Below are 19167 nucleotides of genomic sequence, written 5' to 3'. Positions count from 1 at the left end.
ATTATACTTGTCCATGCACTAAACTTGTTTTTAAGAAATCAAATTTTCAATTAATTCGTTCAAAAATGAAATTATGAAAAATTATTTCTTCAGCTGTTATCCAAATGGACAATGAGCTCAATTCTCACAGTTCCCATGCACTGTACTTGAGCACAGTATTGGGGATTATGGTTCTTCACGAGTAACTGTACTGAGTTGAAGTTGAATCACCAACTCCATGTAGCTTTTGACTTGATCTCAGGCTCTCAGCTAGAGTTGAGTTATTAGGTCAAGGTGGCAAATGCCTGAAGAAAACCAACACGTACTTGACTCAACAATTGAACAATAGTAAGACGGTACAGAAATGGAATACATTCTCCTTTTCTTTATAACTCACTGTTCACCAAAGCTTTTGGTTCTGTAATTCTTTACCCACAAAAGTAACAAGTTCATTCAGTGGAACAAGCCAAAATAAGAAAGAAGTCTGACCTTGTTTTGTAGCAACCATACTACATGAAAGGAGTGAAACAGTTCTATTCAAGACCACCCTTGTTTGAACAAAAATGCCTTACAAATGTGAAAATGTAAAGATTTCAGCATGCCACAGCTCCACAGCTCAGCTGCTTCTTGATGACAGAGCAAGAGCGTGCACGGAAGAAAAATATAATAAACGAAAGAAAATAATAGCTTCTACTTCTTCCCAGCGTTTCCTTCTTTTCTTCTCACGATTATCATCTGCATATTTGACCTTGCCTTTGTATGGTTCTGGGGGCCTCCACTTCCTTCCTGAAGCACAGAAGTCACCTACTGCACATTTATCATACCCTTTAACTGCTATTCTTGTATTATCCTCAACCTTAACTTCGAAGCCATCAGGTATTGCCATCCTTACTGGATGTGAGAACCCAAGATTCAGTACCTAGGTTCATCCTCCAACATTGCACAATAACCTACACCAATCAGCTGAAGCCTCTTCTCAAACCCTTTTGATACACCAATGATCATGTTGTCCATAAGAGTTCTGAAACAGGTCAAAGAAAATAACATAAGAACACAAAGACTTATGTTCTGAAAATTATGATGCTCTTTCGACTGCTTTTCAAACAATAACACAAGCATATAGATCACGCACCAGCCCAACGCAAGTAAAATGAACAGAACAATGAGTGTAACTCTTTGAGACGTAATAGTCAGAGAGAGGCAAATAATATGTAAGAGAGAGAGAGAGAGCTTCTAATCATTTTTAAAAAGGCTAAACCAGCAATTTGCATGTACTTTCAACAAGATGCTCGACAGAGAAATACTATATCAGGTGTGAAGAAGAAGACGACACGAGAAAGATTTTGTGATGATACATGTCATTACATCTGAGACAGGTAATATGTACCAAAAGCTTAAATTCTGCTTGTCACCAAGATTCTTGAAACCCATCAAAACATCCAAGAATATGTATTTCATCTACTTAAATCCTGATGTACATTCAGTGGTACATGAAGTACACATTCAACTAAGCAATATTTCATTTGGTGTTTCATTCGCTGTAATGGATCCAGCAATCAATTGAAAACAGTTGGAACCTGTCAGATGGCTACAGCGAAGAGGGGGCTAATGGATCATAGTTTCCAGGATTTGCTACTTGATCTCGGGAAACTATTCCCTCTGTGACAGACCAATAATAATCATTTTTATTTCACCTTTTTTTTAGGGTTTAAATGGCAAGAGATGTTAGTAACATGGTCACGTTTATTTTTCTTGTGTTAAGATGATGAAATTAACATATTAGTATTCTGTGATTCCAGGTGCATCAGCAATCCAACTCACTTATATGTGTCTTTTGCAACACCAATGGTTAAACCAATTGGAGTCCTGTCAAAGTCTAGAAGCAGGCTCAGAGTACAAAACTGAAAATTTTCCAAATGACATATATGCATCTTTGCATGTTTGTGTATGATTGGCATGCATAACTACTGACTCAATCAAATTTCATGCTGCAATGCCCACATTGAGATCAAAATATTATTTTACTTAAACCTGAATATAGCTTAATGAATATTTTGAAGCAGCATAGCAGCAAAATCCTATCAGAGATACTAAAGAGAATAGCCAAAACTTGCAGATATGCATGTGTTGATACAAATTTTGGGTAGGGAAAGATGTGACTTACCTAGATTACGCAAAATCATCTTTGAAATCGTAGGGGACACTGTTGCAAGCTCCAACCCTCCCTTTGCTTGACGGGAAGGTAAAGATGGGGCAGGTTTCTTAATCTCAGTTGCTCGAATCGCACCGCTGCGGATTCCAATATGCAAATCAAAGATAAAAACATGTATAAATACCTAAGATTAAATAAAATTGGAATAAACAAATTAGAGATGTGGGAAAATACCTTTTTCGGACTCGAGGGTCCGTTTTATCGTTTAAGCTCCTTTTTGTCTGTTAGCATCTCCACGTATGTATGAATGTTCTTCAATGACATCGGAACAACGTTCCGACAAGGCTTGGGTAGACGTGTTCTTGCAGGGCCAACACGTGGGTATTTAGGTTCTAGATTTTCTGATAATTTTCAGATGTTCAAGGTATAGGGGTGAGTCTCTATTTATAGAGTTCAACATGAGATATGGATTACATATCCAGGAGAGTCTTCTCGTACGAAAACTCGTCAAAGAAGAGTCTTCCCACCCTAGAGGACGTGCAGGGCGGTTGGGATGAGATACGGATAAGCTTTAAAGTTTCTCCGCGTGTTTGGTACAGTGGACAACGAAGTGACTGTGTCATCCCCTAGTGGACGACGCTCCGTGTTCTGCCGTCCTGCGACGGACGGCATTTCAGGTGGTCCATTCTACCATCCCGTGATAGACGACGGTTTGGTCTGTCATCTGTGTAAAGTTGTTCAATTCTTGTTAGGTACTTGCAAACACTTGTCTTCAAAAGATGTTACCAATTAGGCTGAAAAAGGTGAATAGTGTTTCGGGTCTGGATCCTGTACCAGGCCCGAATTACTATTCACCTGTCCAGACTCAAGTTCATTCCTGTATAAGTGTAACTTGTTTTATTTCTTTTGTATTCGGGTTCGGATATTACACCAAACCCGACCCGACCCACTGTATATACTTAAGTATATTAATACCAACATTAGGTCACGATTTCATAAGTGAAATCGTGACAGCCGCAGTCGTGTTTTGCATCCCTCTTCTCGTCTCTCTCTCTCCCTCTCTCCTTTTCTGTTTTCTCTTTCTTAATGCAGGTACAAACGAAAATCTAACATGGTATCAGAGCGTAGATCCATCTAGAGGCAAAAAAAAAAAGGTTCTTGCTCGTGACAAAGATCAAGAAATTGAGGTTTTCGCTGTTCTTCTTCGTCTCCTCTTTTTCTGTCGTCTCCTCTTTTTCTGTCGTCTCCTCTTTTTCTGTTCTTCGTCTCCTCTTTTTCTGTCCGTTCCTCTTTCATCTTTCTGAAACCTCTTGTGTACTCACACCCCACGTGAGTTATCTCTTTGTGAATCTGTGATTCACGTGAACCCTATTCACGTGAATCCAGATCGTGGGTTGACAACAACATTTCACGTGAACTAGTTCACGTGAATCATCCTTTTTCTCCCAGGCATTAAACTCGTGAATTGATTCACGTGAGACATTAAACTCACCCTTATTAATTGTTTGATTCCATTTTTCTTTTCTACATTCTCTAAAATTTTATCTCTGTACCCTCGGATGCTATAGGGTTTCTCTTGATTCCTATGTTTGCTGTGCATTATTATTATTCTTGATCATTCTTTACTGTACTAGTAAAAAAAAAAGGAAAAAGGGATACGTGACTTGTGATTTTTTTTTCTTTTCTACGTAAGTCTTCTTCTTGGTGCATAGAAAAGTTCAAGTTCCTTCATCCTCTGAACTTAATCGTCTGTGATCCTCTGACAGCCAAAAAAAAAAAAAAGGGGTGTTGGACGAGGGTTGAACATTTCTGTTGATTCTTAATCTCTATGGATCCCTATCACTCTCAATCAAATCTCTCTTCGAGTTTTCTCAACCAACTTGTTTCTGAGAAGTTGAATACCTCAAATTTCTTGATCTGGAAGAGGCAAATTATTCCTTTCATAAGGAGTCAAGGCCTCTTAGGCCACCTAGATGGAACCACTCCAGTTCCACCAGAATTTAGTCCGAGAGAAGAAAAAGATGATAAAGGGGTGAGTTCCATCGTGTATGTCAAGAGTGCTGAATTTTTCAATTGGGAAAGAAAAGACCAATTAGTTGTTGCATACATCACATCAACCCTGTCTCAAGAGATCCTCCTTGCCATTCCTGACAATTGTACAACTCTACAACTCTGGGAACGACTGGTTCAGACGTATTCGCAGGTTTCTCAAGCAAGAGTAGTTTTTCTAAAAAGAGAATTTCAATTGTTAAGAAAAGATTCCATGACCATCATGGAATATTTGAACAAGATGAAGGTGATCACAGATCAGCTTGCAGTTATAGGGTGTGCCATTAGTGACAATGACATGGTACAATAAACCCTGAGTGGATTGGGGTCCGACTACAATATGATAGTCACTTCACTATTGTGCCTCCCTGTTCTTCCTACCTTTGATGAGCTACGAGCCAAATTGATCCAGTATGAAATGACTCTGAAGGGATTCTCTGAAGAAACTCATAATCATCCAAATTCTCAAGAAGTTTTTGCTACAGGAGTGACTTATGGTAGAGGACGGGGACGAGGAGGACAAGGGCGAAGTGGGCACGGAGGGCGTGGTTTACTTCCCACTCCAAACATGTTTACTCATGCGCAGGGAACAAGATCTATCCCTACTTGCTTTCTTTGTAACAAAAAGGGGCACATCAAGGCGAATTGCTGGCATAATCCAGAGAATAAAGGAAAGAGTCCACAGATAGAAACCAAGAGAAAGTTCACAAATACCAGAGACAGTGGAGAGATTAAAGATTTGCTGATATCTGCCTTGTCAGAGTTAAAGTTGAAGCAGAGTGATGAAGGCACTTGGTTTGTCGATTCCGGAGCAGCGACTCATGTGACAGGCGATGCAGGTAAAATTTCTAACCCTATCCCTTATTTTGGAAAAAGTAAGATTGTCACTGGAGATGGATCCCACCATCCTGTTTCACATGTTGGAAAGACTGTCATTCCCATGTCACATTCCACTCTTACTCTTTCTGACGTTCTTCATGCTCCTGACATTAAGAAAAATATTGTCTCCGTCTCCAAACTTATTGATGATAATAATGCTTCAGTCGAATTCACTCCCTTCTCTGTGCAGGTCAAGGACCTACGCACGAGGGAAACATTCGCTGAAGGGAAGAGACGAGGCAACATATATGTCTTTGAAGAAGCTCCATGTCATGATGTTCGCTCTTCTCACCTGATTTCGAAGCCTTCATCAGAGTCGTGTTCATCCTCTTCTGCCAGTGTTTTTAGTATCTCTGAATGTAATAAGCCATTCTTATGGCATAGTCGGTTAGGACATTGTGGGAGTCATTTTATTGAGAAACTTGTTTCTAATAATCTCATTCCAAAGGAAAGTCTTAATGGGGATGAGAGTAGTCATAAATGTTCCAGTTGTCTTTCATGCAAGAGTCATGTATTACCTTTCCATTCCATTAATAAGAGAGCTTCAAAACCTTTTGAGATTATTTGTTCTGATGTGTGGGGACCCGCCCCAATTGTCTCTGGGTCTGGAAGCAGATATTATCTAATCTTTGTTGATAGTTATTCTCGATACACCTGGATATATTTCTTAAAACATAAGTCAGAAGTCTTCTCTTTGTTTCAAAGTTTTCTTTCTTTGGTTAAAAACCAATTTTCTGAGTCTATTCAGTTTTTCCAATGTGATGGAGGAGGGAAATTTTCATCCCGTGATTTTATTTCTTTTCTTCGAAATAACGAAATAGGAAGAAGGGTGTCCTGCCCTCACACTCCTCAACAAAATGGGATTGCTGAACGAAAATATAGGCACATCGTTGAAAGTGCCATGAGTATGCTTCATGACAGCAATCTTCCCATCGATCTATGGACAGAAGCATTTCATTCTGCCGTGCATGTGATAAATAGATTGCCAATGGTTGTTCTGGAGAATAAGTCCCCTTATCACTGCCTCTTTGGAGCTCATCCTAGTTATCAGGATCTGCGTGTTTTCGGATGTGTTTGCTATGTGCATATTGATCGGTCCCTGAGAAACAAGTTTCAAGACAAGGCCCAGAAGTGTAGGTTTGTGGGTTACGCAGATGACTACAAAGGATATAGGTGTTATGATCCCATCAACAAACGTATCAGAATCTCAAGAAATGTTGTCTTTGATGAACAAAATTTTGATGACAAAGCTGATGCAACGAATATACCAACTGAAGTTTACTATCCTTGGTTGAGTTCAGAACTTTTTGCTAACTCCAGTGAAGCATGTTCATCAGATTGCGTGCAGCGAGAAGAAGAGATGTCTGAAAACACTGAGACGTCGGGGCCACATGATTCCGAAAAAATACCGGGCAGATACAAAGGCATTGTCTATTCTAGACAGAGACCGATAACATCAAGCCATTCAGATCATGTCCCAGTCAGTAATCCGACTCCTTCTCACACTCTTGAGGTCAGAAAATCGAGCCGCATACGACATCCCATTGCCAGGTGGGTTAGTTATAACAACTTCTCCTTGGATCTTCAACTGTTTTTAACTGCTCTCAATAAGGAAGATGAGCCCACTATATACTACCAGGCAGCCACTTCTACCAAATGGGTAGAAGCCATGAATGATGAAATGCAAGCTTTACATGAATGTGGAACTTGGGAAGTTGTTCCCAGACCGCCTGACAAAAATATTGTCGGGTGTAAATGGGTCTACAAGATAAAGTACAAGCCAGATGGAACCATTGAACGATACAAGGCAAGGCTCGTGGCAAAAGGATTTACTCAAGAAGCAGGGCAAGACTATGATGAGACTTTTAGTCCGGTTGTAAGAATGGGAACAATTCGGATTATTATCTCTCTGGCTGTTGAGCATGGGTGGAAGTTGAGTCAACTTGATGTAAAGAATGCTTTCTTGCATGGGGACTTAAAGGAGGAAGTGTATATGGAGCAACCCCCTGGATATCAAGAACAAAATTGTAAAACCCATGTGTGCAGGTTAAAGAGAGCTATCTATGGTCTGAAGCAAGCATCTCGGTCTTGGTTTGATAGCTTCTCACTAGAGATTCAGAAACATGGATTTTCACGTTCCATGATGGACCACTCATTGTTCATTTTCAAAAGTCAGATTGTGACCACTCTGTTATTAATTTATGTCGATGATATTGTTATCACAGGAAACTCTGCGGTCCACATCCAAGAAGTAAAAGATTTACTAGGTCAGAGGTTCAAAATGAAAGATCTTGGAGCTCTACGCTATTTTCTTGGTGTGGAAGTTGATAATCAGACTCATGGCTTGACACTCACTCAGCACAAGTACACCGTGGATGTTCTCCGCAAGGCAGGCATGCAAGACTGCAAACCTCTGGGAACTCCGAGTGTGCTTCATCAAAACTTAGCGTCCATGATGGAGATCTGTGTGATGACCCCACCAGGTATCGAAGCATAATAGGAATGTTACAGTATCTCACATTCACTAGACCTGATATTGTTTATTCAGTCAATCAAGTGTCTCAATTTATGCATGCGCCACGTACTGGACATATGGAAGCAGTCAAGAGGATCCTTAGATATCTGAAAGGGACTATTGGTGATGGACTGACATACTCACCACAACCATATGGCAAAAATGAACATAGACTCACTGTATATTGTGATGCAGACTGGGCAGGAGATCCTGATGAACGAAGATCTACATCAGGATATTGCGTCTTCATTGGAAGAAATTTAGTCTCTTGGAGCAGTAGAAAACAAAAGGCTATCGCTAGGTCAAGTACTGAGGCTGAGTATAGATCTATGGCTGCTGCTATTGCAGAAGTCACATGGATCAGACATCTACTGACTGAAGTAGGAGAAAAGATCTCCCACACTATCTTGCTATGTGATAATCAAAGTGCTATAAACATGTCATTCAATCCAGTACATCACAGTCGTGCTAAGCACATTGAGATTGACCAACACTTTGTGAGGCAGAAAGTCGAAGAAAAAGAGATTGAGCCTGAGTTTGTTAATACTGAAAGACAAGTTGCAGACCTATTTACGAAAGGGTTAACAAAGGATCGTTTTTGGACGCTTAAAGGCAAGTTGTGCATGGTCCATAACCATGATCAACTTGAGGGGGGGTGAAAAAGGTGAATAGTGTTTCGGGTCTGGATCCTGTACCAGACCCGAATTACTATTCACCTGTCCAGACTCAAGTTCATTCCTGTATAAGTGTAACTTGTTTTATTTCTTTTGTATTCGGGTTCGGATATTACACCAAACCCGACCCGACCCACTGTATATACTTAAGTATATTAATACCAACATTAGGTCACGATTTCATAAGTGAAATCGTGACAGCCGCAGTCGTGTTTTGCATCCCTCTTCTCGTCTCTCTCTCTCCCTCTCTCCTTTTCTGTTTTCTCTTTCTTAATGCAGGTACAAACAAAAATCTAACATAGGCATCATGAAATTTTGGTGTATACAATATCTTTCTTTGCCATTAATCAATGTGATTCGGTTTATGACAAAGAAGTAGACACTCAATACTTGAAACACTAGGTCGTCGAGACTAAATTTAGTTATTTCGAACAAGATCGGGCTAGTGTTTGAAGAAAAACCAAGTTGTCGAGACCGTGATTGGTCTCACCGAACGAGGTGGGTCTCAGCATCCAAAGTGAGGAGTTGGACTATCGAGACCGTTATAGGTTTCGCCGAACGAGGTCAGATCAGTCCGATGATAACTGGATTGCCAAGACCATTTGATGGTCTTGCCAAGCGAGGTCGGTGTCAGTGTTGAAGGGTGAATTGGATTTTCGAGACCATCTGTAGTCTCGCCGAGCAAAGTTGGGCTGGTTTGTAGATGATTGGATTGCGTAGACCATTTGATGGTCTTGTCGAGTAAGATCGGTGTCAGTGACAAGAAAGCATTTTATTTGTAGTAGAGAGAGAAAATGTTGGGCTTAAGGCAGGGGTAGCATAAGAGAAATGTGGCTCTCTTTCATGCCTTTTAGGATCATTTTGAATTTTGATACCTTTTGATGTTTTTTTTTTTAGAATTTGTGGGGGAGAGTGCTAGGAGTCCTACACATCTTGTGGGTTCATAGATAGGGTGAAGTTGCCCAGTAAGGCCTTGTGATCATCGCAAAATTTTTCCTCTCTCGTTGGTGGTTTCTCTCTCTTCCTTCTCTTTTCCTTTTCCAACCTCTATTTTCCTCCTTTTTGAAGGGAAAGAAAATAAAAGACAGAAAAGAAAGAGAGAAGAGAAAAAGAAAGAAGAGGGAAGAGAAAGGAACTCTTTTGCGCGGTCTCACTTGACCTTAATTTGAAAAATATTTAGAAATTTAACTCGCCTCCGTTTTAAAAATTCGCGGAGAGACGGGATTCGCTCGTCAGTACGAGGTTCGACCGTTCCTAGCGCTTTTACCAGGGGTAATCGAACCAAGGATCGAATCTATGCCTTTTGCTTTGCCTAAATATAATCTAAGAATTTATTCTAACTCCAAATGCACAAAGAACCATGCTTGTGCAAATGCAAAAATGTATGCTCCTTTTGAAAATTGATTCGGAAATTTCCAAGTATTCTGAGATGAACTCGGGAGGGAAGTGAAGGAATGATTGAATCTAACTTAGAACTTGGGATAGATCAGAGAAGTTCTAAGTTTTTGAAGTAAATCAGGATTCGGAAAAATAAATGAGAAAGAATGACTTGAAGTTTTAAAATGAAAGGAAATGAAGTTTCAAAGTCAAAATCGATTTTGAATTTTGGATTTTGAATTTAGAAAAGAAAATGAATACTTGAGATGGAATTGAATTTGGATTTTTAAGTTTGGAATGGATCTGAGATAATCAAATGGTATTTAAGAATGGAAGTAGATTTAGGGAGTTCAGATGAGATCTGAAAAATGGAATTTGGATTAGAATTGGGAATGAAATTGGATCTAAAGATGGATTTAAGGTCTGAGATCTGAGATTCGAGATAAGATTGGGTTCTGGATCCTAAGATGGATTTGGATCAGAAGTCTAAGATCCAACATGTGATTGAACTCTGGATCCTAAAAATAGAACTGGATCTGAAGTCTGAAATCCAAAATTGAAACTGGATTCTGGATCTTAAGATGGATTTTGGATCTGAAGTCTAAGATCCAAAGTGGAATTGGATTCTGGATCCTAAGATGGATTTGGATCTGAAGTCTGAGATCCAATGTAGAATTATATTCTGGATCCTAGAATGGAAATTTGGACCTGAAGTCTAAGATCCAAAGTGAAATTGGTTCTGGATCCTATAGATAAATTGGATCTGGAGTCTGAGATCCAATATGAGTGTTGAATTTTGGATCTTAAGATGGATTTGGAGTTAAAAAGAGGAATCAAAAATTTCTTAGTCTGATTTAAATTTGGGAAAAGGAATTTTTTAGAAATTTGAATTTTGAATATATAGATGAATCCCAAAGTCAATTTAGACTTGGGACTTGAAGCTTGAAATGAATCAAGAATCTCAAAGTTAAATTGAACTTTGAGTTTGATTAGAGTCTTTTGAAAATGAATTTGAAATTTCAAAGTAAAATTTGAGCTTTGAAAATGAATTTGAATTTGGAAATCTTGAATATGAAATGAAATTAAAATCTCAAAGTTAATTCGGACTCTGAGATGGAAAATGAAATAGAATTGAAAAAGATGAATAGGATTGAAGATTGATTGAAGAAGATATTTACATCACTTGGAGTTTTGAAAAACTAATTTTGAAAATATGATGCAGTTCTATCCTAAATGATAAATGAATTTAAAGGATTTTGAAATTGGATTTTGAAAAGCTGTCTCATTCTTTGGATGAATTAAAATAAGATTGAAGATATAATACATCCTTGACTATGGTCATTGAATGTATTATATAATAATCTATATTTAAATTCAGGTGAAGAATAAAACACATTTGGTGCTTTTATAGAATTTAAAATGAAATTAACTCTCAATATACCCTGACTATGACCATTGGTATATATTTTGAATTAATTTTAAGTTAAATTCTAATAAAAGAAAAAGATATTTAAGGAAAATATGATGAATTTTGAAAACAGATCCATTATGGATCCAGTGTTGTTTAGTAAAAGATAAAAATCCTAAGTTTTGTCCATACCCTGACTATGGCCATTGATATGGATCATCAACTTAGGATTGATTTACCTCTTACGAAATGGTGCACGTGTCATTCGTGTTTCACCATTGTGAGATTTTGAGAAAAAAAAAAACAAAAATGCATGAAGAACGAGTAATTCATGATATCTACAATGCTCATTCATTCTATCTAAAACTGGAAATGTAAATTCTCATTAAGGCTTAACTTATTACAGTAATCAAACTTGAGAATACAATTCCCAAGTAATGTTATTTTTTTTTTTTTTACATATTCCCTTGGTTAGAAAACGTGCACCTATATATATATATATATATATATATATATATATATATATATATATATATATATATATATATATATAGGCAATGCCATGAAGGTCTATATGCAACGAATGAAGGCAAGGGCCAGGATGGTTTTAAGGTGAACCATCGTGGAATATAATGGCCATAGTAGTTCATGATGAACCACTATGAGGAAAAAGAATGTGACTATAGTTGTTCTTGATGAGCTACTATAGCAAAAACTGATCATAATGGTTCATTGTGAACCTTTATAAGGAAAAGAATGACAGTGATGATGATTCTAGATGAACTATTATAACAAAGAAAAGCCACAGTGGTTTCTTGAAAAATACTGTAAAAGAATGACAATTATGATAATTCTAGATGACTATCATGACTAAGAAAAGCCACAGTGGTTCCTTGGGAACCACTGTAAAAGAATGATGGTTATGATAGTTCTAGATGAACTATCATAACTAAGAAAAAGCCACAGTGGTTCCTTGGGAACCACTGTAAAAGAATGATGGTTATGATAGTTCTAGATGAACTATCATAACTAAGAAAAAGCTACATTGGTTCCTTGGGAACCACTGTAAAAGAAAGGCAGTTATGATAGTTCTAGATAACTATCATAACTAAGAAGAAGCCACAGTGGTTCCTTGGGAACCACTGTAAAAGAAAGATGGTTATGATAGTTCTAGATGAACTATCATAACTAAGAAAAAGCCACAGTGATTCCTTGGGAACCACGGTGAGAAGAGAAAGAAAGGAAAGAACCGAAATGCAACAAGCAGTGCATACCCTATAGGTGCAATGGGCAGCTGGACAGCATTGACAACAAGATGGTAGTAAAGGAGTTTACCGAACAACTCATGTAAGAGAAAAAAAAAATGAGATAAGATGCTGTAATAGGAAGGAAAAAAATGTGAACTACTGCTGTAAACCGAGAATTGAGTTATCAGCTGTATATACAATAAAACATGGGTTGTTGTGACAAACAGGAATTGATGTAATGAAAGGATCTAATCATATAAGAGAAATACACCTGCAGACATTTTCTTTAAAAAAAAAAGAAAAGAAATTTGAAGCACTACACATAGATTAACCATCTTACCTTCTGGGTTGTAAGCTTAAACTGGATATGATAAAACCTCTGTTTTGCAGGGTCTTTAAAGGAGGGAGTCACGCTCTTCTCTTCTATTATGGAGGTCTTCTGCCCCTGGAGTAAAGGAGATGATCTGGGGGAAGAGGGCGGTCAGCGAAAGATGGATGAGGTGCGCCACCAAAAAAAAATCGGATCCCCTTTTCTCCTTCGTTGTTGTCTTTATATAGAGAGAGGAGAAGAAACGAGAAGGGGAATCTGTTGGGGAAGGCTCGAGAAGGAGGAGGTTAGGGATCAATGGTTGGAGAAGGAGGGCGTTGCAGATGGACGAAGGGTGGAGGCTGTAAGTGGATGTCGCGCATGGGGCTGGCCGGGGGAAGCTTCGTGAAGGTGGGGGAAATTGAAGATGATGTTGGCGATCAAGGGTTGCCCTGAAGCAAAAGGGGGATGAGCGGTTAATGGAAACGGGGCGTGCGAAGCCGTTGCAGATGAAGGGCGAATGGAGGCCATGGGGGTTTCGAGAGGGGGTCTCGCACATGGGGGAGACTTGGTGATGGCGGGATGGAGAGAGTGGCCGAGGGAGGAAAGCGAGTTAGGGTTTTCAAAAACCCTAACTCGACCCTCAAACCTCGAAATTTAGTTTTTCCAAAAACAGGCCTCCTTTTCAGGTTTTTTCTAAAAGGATGGTTAAAGGTGAGTTTTTCGGCAAAAATCTTTAAAAACCGCGTAGTCTTCCCTAATTTCTTTGGTTTTTTGCATGATTTTTCCATTTTTTGTATTTTTAGAATAAAATCCTAAAGTTTGTAAGAAAACAAGGATTAAAACTAATTTTTTTGTATTTTTCTGAGAGATATTTACAAAAGTATTTTTCTGAGAATTTCAGACCATTTCGGAGAGATTTCTTCAGAAGAATGGGTTTGGACCCAAGTTTTGAGAAAATATTCGAGCTTTAAACCTCGAATTTAGGAATATAATACGATGGATCCAAACGGATACCGGACGAAGAGTCTGAGCTTTTCAAAAGATTATTTTGGTAATTTTGAGAATTTAATTTAAAATTGGATAATGAAACTCAGATTTGGATTTTGATAATGGATCCGGATCCGAAATTGAGTCAGATATGGAAAATGAATTTAATTTCAACCAAATTTTGAGAAACAAAATGGAATTTAGATTTAAAACTGACTCAATTACCCAGAAAATGGGGGCAAAGGGCAGAGAAGGGGATATTTACAACATTTTGAAAAATTTGGGGTGTTCACAGATGCCCCTCTTTGCTACTAAGCCGGTTGAAAGCCGAGCTTAGTGGCAAAGACACACTCCAAATTTTGAAAAATGCCCCAGTCAGCTGATCCGAGCTGGATGTGGAAGACTTATTTTGAAAACACGGCTCTTTGGGCTTGAAACCTTATCTTGAATGGTCCTGGGGGGATGAAATCCTTGACAATGACACGACTGAATGTTAGAAATGAGGAAATCGCGATGGGACTTTGGGCGAAGATCTCGAAATGGTGAAAGATAAGGATTTTGATCAAGTCTCGTGGGTGAGACAAGATCAGCCCTTTGAAATGACTCTGGTTTAGCCCGTAACCTGGATGGGACGAAGATATATCAAAATAACCTGAATGAGGAAAGGAATATATGAGGACTTTGATGGGACATTTATGAGAGAAATGCCTCATGCGACGGAACTCAAGGACGATCCTTTCCTGGATGGATGTACAAAGAGCACAGATTCCTTTGTGGGGAAAACCATGATGGGATGGGAAGGATTACCTCGTCTAAACGAGGCTCAGGTTTAACCCAAACCTGAAAGGAAGGTACCTCGCGGAGCGAGGTTCAGGCTTCACCCTTATCCTGAGAGGGACGACCATACAGAATCTTCGAGTGAAGAAACCGTGATGGGACAACAAATGCATCGCCGAAGCGAGATTCAGGTTTAACCCTTGACCTGAGCGGGAGATGATGCGGAATCTTTGAATGGAGAAACCGTGATGGGACCTTCAGAATTTGGATGAACAAATCTGAAAGGGGTCTGCGAGAAGAGAAAATCAAGGGATTCCCTAAAGCTTTGGAAAAGGGATGATCTTGGGCGCCTCATTGCTGAGACTAATATCAGCTTTCTAAAACAGACGACCTCTCGCAGAAGGTTTAGGTGATACCTCGAGGAGCGAGGTAACATGTTTAATCCTTAGCCTGAATGGATACAGAATCCTCGAGGAGCGAGGAAAACTGTGATGTGCCTCTAGACTTTGCACAACAAGTCCAAGAGGGGTTTTTGCAAAAGGATGAAAATGGGGGTCCCTAAAGCTTAAAAAGGGGTTGTTCTTGGGCGCCTCATTGCTGAGACTGAAAATAGCTTTTGACAATAACAGATCTTTTGCAAAAAGTTCAGGTTTTAACCCTTATCCTGAGCGGGAGATGATGCAGAATCTTTGAATGGAGAAACCGTGATGGGACCTTCAGAATTTGGATGAACAAATCTGAAAGGGGTCTGCGAGAAGAGAAAATCAAGGGATTCCCTAAAGCTTTGGAAAAGGGATGATCTTGGGCGCCTCATTGCTGAGACTAATATCAGCTTTCTAAAACAGACGACCTCTCGCAGAAGGTTTAGGTGATACCTCGAGGAGCGAGGTAACATGTTTAATCCTTAGCCTGAATGGATACAGAATCCTCGAGGAGCGAGGAAAACTGTGATGGGCCTCTAGACTTTGCACAAGTCCAAGAGGGGTTTTTGCAAAAGGATGAAAATGGGGGTCCCTAAAGCTTAAAAAGGGGTTGTTCTTGGGCGCCTCATTGCTGAGACTGAAAATAGCTTTTGACAATAACAGATCTTTTGCAAAAAGTTCAGGTTTTAACCCTTATCCTGAGCGGGAACTATCTATGACGGGACAATGGGGAGCACAGGGAAGTGTGCGAATCTGAGAGCGCTCAGATCAGACGGAAGGAAAGGACTTTTCAATCCTAAGGAGGGATGACGTCAGGATACGTCAAAACGATCTTCAAGTTCACACTTCATGTTGGGATAATCAGAAAATATTGCCAATAAGATGCCAAAAATTGTAGTTGATTCGGAATGATTGAATTTGCGCATATGTGAAAACATCACCTCTTTCTACCTAGAGTATTAACTCCAAGGGGGCTAACTCTGTAGAATCAAGAATCAAATTCAAATTCGTTGCTGTTGAGTTTCTTCAAGGAAGATATCAATTTCCTTGATATGAAAAGGGAGGAAAACATTCTTAGCTTCATGAAAGCAATTAAGTGAAAATACATTGATAAAGAATTTCACATAGATAAAGATGATTCTTTGACAGTTTCGGGCAGTTTGATATCCTGGGCATTTCCCATGATGATCTGTTTGCACTCTTTTGAACTATGGATCTTTTCTGGGTTCTTTTACATCTTCCTTCATTTTGGAGATGCTCCTGACTTTTCTCTCTTTTTCGAGGAAGGGTACGTCACAAACTCCTTCATCTTGGAGATGCTCTGATCCTTCTTTTTCTTTCTCGAGAATTATGACATTGGTCCTTGGGTTGAAATCTCTAAATGATAGCAGAAATCAAATATCTTTCAGGGTTTGTCGGTAGGTTCATCGCATCCGCCTTCATCTTGACGGTGATCCGAACTTTCCCTGGAAGGATCTGTCGCAAACTCCGTCATCTTGGAGATGTTTCAAATCTTCTTTGGCCCCGGGGGTCCACTCGCTTAATTCGCCTTCATCTTGACGACAATTGAGAGATCCCTTTTGCGGATATTTGATTGCAGCTTAACCTGGATGACTGAGGATATATGGATTGAGTAGGTTCTTTTTACTGCCCAGGATATTTCCACTGTCTTACTGCAAAAGAATACTCTTTAAGCATGCGCCATAGCTATGATCAATATCAGCTCACTCATGGCTTTCCAACATCATTGAATTTTCCTCTGCCGATCATATCGAGGATTTTTTCTTCATCCTCTAGGTTGACCAACAGAATAAGCTTGAATTTAGCTCTTATTTCGCAAGAGTCCTGCTCTTTTGAAAATAATATTGAAGGTAGCTTGAGATAATTCTTGTGCGATGAAAATTTTGAGATCAACAATGACTTTTGATAGCAAATTGGCAACGTATTCTAAAAGTCCTTGATGAAAGAGATTGCTTGATATCGAACTGACACGTCCCTGACAAAATTCTTCTCTCTTTTTCCCCAAAAAGAGAGACTCAGGCTTAAGCCCTTACCTGAATGGGAAGTTGGAAATACTCCTCTCTTCCCTGAAAGAGGAGGTGTTTGCAAAACGGAACTTTCGAAGAGAAATTAAGTTTTCGTCAAAACTCCCTATCTCTAGGCTTCTCTTATGGAAAGGCGGTCGAAAACAAAGTTGAGAAAGTATTACAGAGGAACGAGTCCATCATATTCTCCCTAGAAGAGGGTTCTCTGTGAAAGGGTTGGCCAGAGATGATAACAAAACAGGGGCCACAAAAGAAACGAGCTTCCGTCGAAGCTCTCCCTGGAAAAAGGGTTCTCTTGTGTAAAGTTGGTTGTTGTTTTGCAAACTGTTCGCGAGGAAAACGAGTCCCTTCAAACTCTCCCTGGAAGAGGGTCCTTGCGAACGAAAGTTGGTTGTATGCGAAAAGAACGAGCTCCCTCGAACTCTCCCTAAAGAGGGTCCTTCGCAAGAGAAAAAGATTGATCCTTGATAAAATGGTGACCTGAAGGTCGAAATTGAGAATTTATAGTTTGAAATGATGATGTTTGGTTAGCACAAAGGCTGAACCTGGATGGCTAACTGATTAGTCAGCCAAACACTAGCACGAGCGCTAGATGTGCCAGCACGAGCACTGGATTTCGAAAAATGCCCCAGTACGAGCGTTGGGTTTTCGAAAAATGCCCACCAGTACGAGCACTGGGTTTTCGAAAAATGCACACCAGTACGAGCACTGGGTTTTCGAAATGCACACCAGCGCGAGTACTGGGTTTTTGAAATGCACACCAGCGCGAGTACTGGGTTTTTGAAATGCACACCAGTACGAGCACCGGGTTTTCGAAATGCACACCAGTACGAGCACCGGGTTTTTGAAATGCACTTCAACACGAGCACTGGATGGTTCAATAGGAGAATTTGAAAAATGAGACCGACATTCAAAGATACTTGAGAATTAAGCGAGAATGATTGCCGGTGTTTCAGGATTATCCCTTATCCTGAAGGGGAAATAGAATGGACATTTTAATGCAAATTTAGGGAAAATGAAAAATCCTAGTCGGAACTCTGTTTTTTCAAATATAAGAAATGAGTGAGAATTGAGTTTGAAAACTCGAATTCTAAACACGAGCATCGGATTCAAAAGGAAGTTCAAGTCGGGACTTGAGACTTCAAAAATAAGAATATACAAAAAGGGAAAATCCGAGTCGGAACCCGGTTTTTAAATACAAGACAGAAAGTGAGAATCGGGTTCGAAAACTCGAATTCTCAAAACAAAGAGTTGTCCAACACGAGCGTTGGATTCAAAAGGAAGTTCAAGTCGGAACTTGAGACTTCAAAAATAAGAATATACAAAAAGGAAAATCCGAGTCGGAACCCGGTTTTTTTTTTTTAAATACCAGAAAGAAAGTGAGAATCGGGTTCGAAAACTCGAATTCCCAAAACAAATAATTATTCAACACGAGTGTTGGATTCAAAAGGAAGTTCAAGTCGGAACTTGAGACTTCAAAAATAAGAATATACAAAAAGGAAAATCCAAGTCGGAACCCGGTTTTTAAATACAAGAAAAAAAGTGAGAATCGGGTTCGAAAACTCGAATTCTCAAAACAAAGAGTTATCCAACACGAGCGTTGGATTCAAAAGGAAGTTCAAGTCGGAACTTGAGACTTCAAAAATAAGAATATACTAAAAAGGAAAATCCGAGTCGGAACCCGGTTTTTAAATACCAGAAAGAAAGTGAGAATCGGGTTTGAAAACTCGAATTCTCAAAACAAAGAATTATCCAACACGAGCGTTGGATTCAAAAGGAAGTTCAAGTCGGAACTTGAGACTTCAAAAATAAGAATATACAAAAAAGGAAAATCCGAGTCGGAACCCGGTTTTTAAATACCAGAAAGAAAGTGAGAATCGGGTTCGAAAACTCGAATTCTCAAAACAAAGAATTATCCAATACGAGCGTTGGATTCAAAAGGAAGTTCAAGTCGGAACTTGAGACTTCAAAAATAAGAATATACAAAAAAAGAAAATCCGAGTCGGAACCCGGTTTTTAAATACCAGAAAGAAAGTGAGAATCGGGTTCGAAAACTCGAATTCTCAAAACAAAGAATTATCCAACACGAGCGTTGGATTCAAAAGGAAGTTCAAGTCGGAACTTGAGACTTCAAAAATAAGAATATACAAAAGGAAAATCCGAGTCGGAACCTGGATGAAAAGGAGATAATTCTTATCCAAGAGTCGGATTTTTAGAGAGAAAAAAAATGCATGAATAGGTTCCGATGATTACAAAGATTTATTCAAGATTCTTGACCTAAGATGGTCTGAATTTTGATGACTTCAGGATTTTCCCTTATCCTGGAGGAGAATGAATAAAAGATTA

At 39.2% G+C, this 19167-nt stretch overlaps 1 pseudogene across 1 annotated transcript in view; it reads right to left on the bottom strand.

The window, feature by feature from the left end:
* Positions 1 to 397: 397 nt before the first annotated feature.
* LOC149823110 (large ribosomal subunit protein uL6c pseudogene) overlaps positions 398 to 19167 on the bottom strand; it is a 44131-nt pseudogene continuing 25361 nt past the window's right edge. The window contains exon 2 of the transcript XR_016426163.1: positions 398 to 1000. The product of XR_016426163.1 is annotated as a large ribosomal subunit protein uL6c pseudogene (transcript). The remainder of the gene's footprint in view (positions 1001 to 19167) is intronic.

Source organism: Nuphar pumila, chromosome 11 (genome assembly GCF_984573655.1).
Source record: "Nuphar pumila chromosome 11, dmNupPumi1.hap1.1, whole genome shotgun sequence".
Classification (NCBI taxonomy): Eukaryota; Viridiplantae; Streptophyta; class Magnoliopsida; order Nymphaeales; family Nymphaeaceae; genus Nuphar; species Nuphar pumila.
This window is presented reverse-complemented; position numbering and strand designations above follow the sequence as displayed.